Source organism: Pipistrellus kuhlii, unplaced genomic scaffold, assembly GCF_014108245.1.
Source record: "Pipistrellus kuhlii isolate mPipKuh1 unplaced genomic scaffold, mPipKuh1.p scaffold_m20_p_14, whole genome shotgun sequence".
In the NCBI taxonomy this organism is placed as follows: Eukaryota; Metazoa; Chordata; class Mammalia; order Chiroptera; family Vespertilionidae; genus Pipistrellus; species Pipistrellus kuhlii.
In genome coordinates, this window is record NW_023425449.1 from 36,372,330 (window position 1) to 36,379,251 (window position 6,922).

Below are 6,922 nucleotides of genomic sequence, written 5' to 3' on the forward strand. Positions count from 1 at the left end.
GGCTATGAGATCCACTGTTCCAACTCAACACACCTTTCAAATAATTTTATTCTATTAGAAGCTTTTGATTTGTTACAGAGAGGAAAGGAAAGGGATAGAGAGTTAGAAACATTGATGAGAGAGAAACATTGATCAGCTGCTTCCTGCAAACCCATTGCTGAGGATGTGCTTGCAACCAACCTTGACCGGAATTGAACCTGGGACCCTCAGTCTGCAGGCTGACGCTCTATCCACTGAGCCAAGCCAGTTAGGTTGAAGCTTTGTTTTTAACCAAGAGTTTTACCTCACAGACCTGTTGAGCTCGTAGCATTCATACGGGATGAAACCCAGGTGTCAGGATGGCATCAAAAGCCCTTTACATATTGGTCTCAGTGTTTTCTCACCCGGGGAACATCCAGCTTCTGTCTCCTCTCCGCATCCACCACTCACACTAGCGGAGTGATGACTTCAACACTTTTCTAGACCGTACTCTCACTCTCTGACTTTCACACCCTCTCTTTTCCACTCAGTGACCCCCTCGCACCCTGCACAGCCAGTGTACTGTCACTGAGCTCTCAGGCTGGGTCTGGCTCACATGCAGGGTCCTCCCCCGGCATTCTACTCAAAAAAAAAAAAAAAAAAAAAAGAGAGAGAGAGAGAGAGAGAGAGAGAGAGAGAGAGAGAGAGAGAGAGAGAGAGAGAAAATTTTCTTCTCGGATTCTTTACCTTTGATTATAAAAATATTTTTAAAAATCCTTGTGAAAACCAGATGACATATAAGATTTTAAAAAGAAAAGAAAGTCTGTTCTAAGAAAAGAAAGTCTGCTTTTCTTTACTTCAGAGAATACAGTTAATATTGTGGTAGTACCAGTGTTAAGGTTGTTTGCTTCCTTTAACAACGTGGCATAGGCATTTTTGATATTGCATCCTTTTATGATAATGAATTCGGCTGTTTGTCTCTCACCCTACAGCATCCATTCCTTCTGGAGCCTCTGTTCTCTGCTCACACCATTTTCAGAGAACAGTGCCACGTCTGCAAATAGCAAGCATTTGACTCACAGTTTTGTGAATGTTAAATGAAATGGGAACTTATTTCTAAGTCCAAATAATGCAACGAACCAAAAAAAGTGTAACTAGAATCAATGCTAAATTCCAAAAGTGGCAGTGTTTTACTAATGTCAGCACCTCTTGTCATGTTAAATATCATTTTTTTGGAAACCTGGCATCCTGACAAGACGATAGTTATGCAGTAATTCTGTGTTAATTTTATTTTCCACTGTTTCGACCTTGGGAAGTTATTGCCATAAGGAATCTAGCCATATAGGCTGTGGATATTGATCAAATCATGCCACAGTTTTAGCACTGGTAAAAGAAACAAGGAGTTAAATCATGCTAGTTCTTTTTTTTTTTAATTTCTTCTTTTAAAGACATGTAACTTCTTTGTCTGATCTCCTTATGGGTCCTTGTCACAACTGCATTGCTTTTAATCACTCATACACTCAGTGAGTTACTGCACTCCTGGAACCTTAATAATGTTCTAGTTTGTTTGGATGCTCTTCCTGATAAAGTCCCCACAATCTTTCAGTATAATGGGAAGACAATCAAAATAAAAAATGCCTTAAGAGTTCAGGTAGTAGAGCATGCTATTATTTTCACATGGTGCAAGGGTATTGAAATACTGACGTTCATGCTTTTGATTGAGTTTGTGATGAAATCCAAGAAAAATTGAAAATTTGAATTATTCTACTGCCTTTCGGGGCTGTATATCATGAACAGAAAGCAGACATATGTGACCGACTCTTGTATCATGATCTCAGGAGTGTCAGATTGTCCTTCTTTTGTGTGATTTCCTATCTGAGCAATTAATTCATTATATAGACCTCTTATATTTGCAGTCCCCACATGGAATTTTATAAAAATATAAAATGTTTTCCTCAGAGTACACCGTTTAATAGTTAATAAAAATGACTTCCTTTGACAGAGAGTTTCAGATTTTTCAAGGTGCTTTCCATTCAATGAGCTCACTTAGCTCACTAACCTTCTTAAATAAGCAGTGGGATTCTTATAATTCTCCACAAGTCTCAACTTTTCTGCCTTTTTCTCTCTTATTTCCACCCCCGTCTCTCTTTCTTCTGTTTAAAGAAGGCAGTTAGCTGTATGGAAAGAGCACAGAATGTGAATTCAGGCATGTATTGTAATTAGGTCTTTGCCCCATTACATTACATTGACTTTGGGCAGGTCAGTTTCAGTCTTCTCAAACTTGGTCTCCTAATTGGCAAAATCAGAATAGTACTGATGCATTCTTCTCAGAGTTGTTAGGATAAAGTCTTGTAAAATATTAGGGAAAGGAAAACAAACCACATGTCATGTCCATGTTAGCTTCTTTTAAGGTAGGTGGATAATGGAAAGAGAACAGATTTTGGCCTCACTGCTTCTTAATTGGGCACTTACATCAAGTTACCTGATCTTTCTGAACTTCATTTCCCTCATGTGCAAAATGGCCCAATGATTTATATCTTGTGAAGTTGTTGAATGGAAAAAATAAGGTAACATGTATGCTTACCCTAACATAGTTCCTGAAACATAGCAGTGCAGTATACTCTACCACAAGCACTTTCTTTTTCCCTCCTTCCCTCTTAACCATCTCTTTTTCCTCCCACCATATTCTTCCTCCTCCATCTCAACCTTGCATGGCAGAGAAGGCGGGGCACATGATTGCACAATCATGAGATTTAATAATTAAAAAAATAGCACTCAGACTATTTTGAACAAAATTTTAAGCTCCAATGAGGCAGGAGATGGGGATCCAAGCCCTTAGGCCCATTTTTTGAGTGAAGATTACTTACTGTCATGCTCCGGGACCTCCGATGGATCCTGAAACCTTGGTAACCTTGGTGTGGTAGAATTTGAAAACCACTGATGTACCCTACCCTCTTCTTTTACAGATGAGGACCCTGGATTTGAGAGAAGTCCATTGACTGGCCCAGACTTGCACAGCTGGTAAGTTCTGAGCTGAAACTAGAATGCAATTGTTCTTTTGCTTTTGCCCAATTGTTCCCCTTTCTGAGTGAAGGTACAGAGTGCAAATATGTCAAAATAAGATTTCTCTCTTAAAGGATGTTATAGTTTATTCATGGAGATGGAATTCTGATGTGAAAGATGAGGAAATATAAAGTAGCATGATATAGCTCTGAAATGGTTGGAGTAAGTAAATGCTTCAAGAAGGGAGGAACAGGAGAATCACTGTCTTTTGAGGATGGATGCTGCAAATTCCTGTGGGCAGGGACGTACTGCTTGCTCATTGTCATTTTATCCCTGGCACATGCGGGAATGTCTGACTTCCATCAGGGGTTTATTACCCACCTTTTTGAATGAATGAATGAACAAATGAATGAATGAGTGAATGATTTAATGAAACATGGAATGAATCGCATTTAGAAGATGATCAAGGATTTAGATAATCAGGCTGTTTAAATAGTGGGTTGTACTTCCCTATTGGGTGATGAAATAAGTTTAGTGGATCATGATTTAGGTATAAAAAGTTATGTTATGAAAATTGATTAGATTTACTGACATCAACATAAAACACACATGTACAATTACACGTATATGTGCACAATTTAAAATGTATGTCTCACCATAGGCCATGGTTTTTAGGCAAAGGAATACTAGAGTCTCAGGTAGGCATGAGAAGGTTTTGTGGAGAATAGTGACTTTAGCAGTTTTGTTAAATCAGAGGTGAAAAGAATAGAGAAATGAAGAAAAAGTTTATCCAGAGGAAGCGGAATCCATTAGGTTCTTCAGCTGTTGCAGAACCATTGGGAATCCTCTTTGCCTTCTGTTGTCTCCGTCCTCCACTCTGCCTGGATTTAGCCAAACTACTCTAGAATGATTAGGAAGACTATTCTGTCAGGAGTGGATAAATTGGACTGGATCTGGGGATCTAGAATGAGGACTATGCACAGGGTCAGGAAGTTGTGAGAATCTTCTTGGTCAATTAGGGAGACTTAAAAAAAAAAAAAAAAAAAGGCTAGAAGTGAACCTGAAAAAGACAGCACAATTTGAAAGCAATGACCTTGGAAGGAAGGGTAAATTTGTCTATTTTACTAATGTCACTTGAGAATTTATATAACTTTGAGCATTTCCCATATTTTGTGTTAGAAACGTGAGTATTGAATGAAAACCATGGATTTACCCCAAATCCAACTGTCCTTAAAAAACTTGCTAAAATGACAGCTAGAAAAATAATTAAAAGGAGTTGAAATATGTTCACATAGGTTGAGCCTTTCTTTTTGATTTGGATGTGTCTGCCATTCAGAAGTCAAGAATTATAAATAATTATAATTTAAAATAAAAAGTCATGGCTTAAGTTACTTATTTCAAAATGAAACTAAATAATGCTCCTTGGCTGTTTATAAAAGGAAAGCTATGATGGCATTATAGATGACCTGTGAGCACCTGTCGTATGTGAGTACATAATTAAGAGAGACATGAACTGTGTGTGTGTGTGTGTGTGTGTGTGTGTGTGTGTGTGTGTTTGTGTATGTGTTTAATAAAACTGTCTCCAGGCATGGTGAGGTACAAAGGTCCATCATTTAAGCTTCAGAACTAAATAAACATGTGAGGTTATGATTATTTTATTGAGCTTTCTAACTTTATGACATGCTAATGGCTCATGGGTGAGTTATATTGATGAGCACTGGAAACCTACAGCTACAGTGAGGTTTTTTTTTTTAAGTTTATTTATTCATTTATTGTTTTTATTTTAAAGTGCCAAAAAGAAAATGCCCAATTCCCAGTTTCATTTTTCATTTACAACAAACCATAGAAATACAATTTTTACTATGGAGGAGGAAGTAGATTTACATGTTAAATGAATGTAACTGGCAATTCGTATGTGACTTTCTAATTTTCTTTCGATTTCCAATGCAAACTTGAACTTCTGAGTTTGAGGGTATGTCTATCAACTTCAGTATCAGGCTTCTTACACTCGTTAGGCTGAAGTTATTGGCAAAACTAACATGATTATACCGTGTTAGCATCTGTGAAGAGATAACATAATGAAGCACAATTTTGAAAAGGTGTTTTCACAGATATTGTAATTTTATCCATGTCATATTTTAGTATTCAGAATTCGGGAAGTAGGAATTGCTTATTGGGTAACCTGTTGTGGGAACTTTATGGCAACATGTTCCCCAAGGAAAGAGGGCCCGGAGAGTCCAGTTCAGGGTTCCCTAATGTGCCAACCAGGGAAGTGGCTTCCCTCCCCTGGGACTGCGCAGAGAACTGGTTAACATGAGGTCAGGACATAGTACCTGTTTCACCTAACTACACATGGAGAGAGAGGAGTAAGTGCCCCCACCTAACCATTACTATTTCTAATAGTTGAGAGTAGATTTAGCCTGAACAGTAAGCATAAAAGGTTTTTTTCTAAATTTTTATTTTCCAATTACAGCTTACATTCAATACTATTTTGTTTAGCATAAAAGTTTCATTTAATGTAGGGGTTGATAATATGGCTTCCTTATCTTTCAAAACAAAATGAAAGACTTCCTATTTAACTTCAGAATTAATTAGACTCCCCTTCAATCTACTTGTTTTAGCAACATCTTGTCAATTTTACTGATAGCACCTACGCTGGAGTTTGTAGAGTGAACTAGAAACATTTGCTAGGGTAACTTCAAATATCTTAAATATTTTCTTTTATACATTATCCTAAAATTAAAAAAGGAAACTGTTCAAGTTGATGCATGCATGTGTTCCCTGAGGTCAAAGCCTACTGTAATTTTTAAAATTTTATTGTTGACACTATTACAGATGCCCCTCAAGCCTTCCCCTCTTTGCACACCTCCACCCAGCCACCTACCCTTTTAAAAGGATTCTTAGCTTAGTTTTTTTAACCATGGATTTTTAGTGCTTAAAATATTTATTAAAATTCACACTGTGGAAAAAGAAGTACTGTTGTCTGTTGGATCCTGTATATTTAGAATCAAATCCTTCAAGTCTCTTTATATGTACAGAAGTAGAAGAACAATGACCAGCAATTTCTAGACCAGATTTGGAAACACGTGTACAGGGGGCAGAAAGGCACTCATCGGACCTTCAGGCAGGAGAGAAACACCTATTTTCTGAGAACGTCAATGTTCTAACTAGAACCTATGCCCAAGTATTGTAGAATGAACCCAAAATCATGTTACACTTTACTAAAAATAACCCTAAATTTTGATTATATTTCTAAAAAAGAGTGTTGATGTAAAATATGTATCCATTTATTTCAAATGGATCGGATAAAAAAAATGTCCCCAGTTTTATCGGAAGTCAGCCAAGAGAAGCTGACTTTGTTTTCCAGCACAGAGGGAATCGTGTAAGGGGCTTGGATGGCTCAGTGCTCTTTGCACCCCCAGCGCCTCTTCTTTTCAGCTGTCCTGTTTACAAAGTCAGATGTTCTGTCCCCCAAAAAGAACCGGCCACCTATTGCACCCAGGGCAGACGTTTCTGGTTCCTGCCTACTGGGACTCAGCAGCACAGCCCTTCCTTCCCTCTGCCTTTGTTACACTGCCCCCTGCTCCTCAGCCAGCGGTCTTGCAGTGTGAATTGTGCCATTGACTCCTTTCACCTGCTCCCTAAAAAAATATACAGTCTGTATCACTTTTCAATGAAGTTCAATATCATTGATCTGAAGGTGCTCTTATTTGTGATGGGGGGAGAAAAAAATAAATATAATAAAAGTGTGTTATTTAATGATATTAAATCTTATTTAATGTTAGAATTAGGTCTACTCTCTAAGGAAATGTTAGCATTTAAGTAGACAGTAGATACTATTGTTAAAACTAGGTATTAGCAGATATTTATCTTAAAATTTATCTTAATATCCACTGCAGGATTAAACAGGCTAATCATAAGAGCTTAATAAGTGTTATTCATTATAGTTGCTTACAACTAG

At 37.6% G+C, this 6,922-nt stretch overlaps 1 protein-coding gene across 1 annotated transcript in view; it reads left to right on the forward strand.

Moving 5' to 3' along the window:
* The first annotated feature begins 2,901 nt into the window (after positions 1-2,901).
* HNF4G (hepatocyte nuclear factor 4 gamma) overlaps positions 2,902-6,922 on the forward strand; it is a 52,746-nt gene continuing 48,725 nt past the window's right edge. Inside the window, exon 1 of the mRNA XM_036437172.2 lies at positions 2,902-2,979. The gene's annotated coding sequence lies outside the window, so the exon portion shown is untranslated. The remainder of the gene's footprint in view (positions 2,980-6,922) is intronic.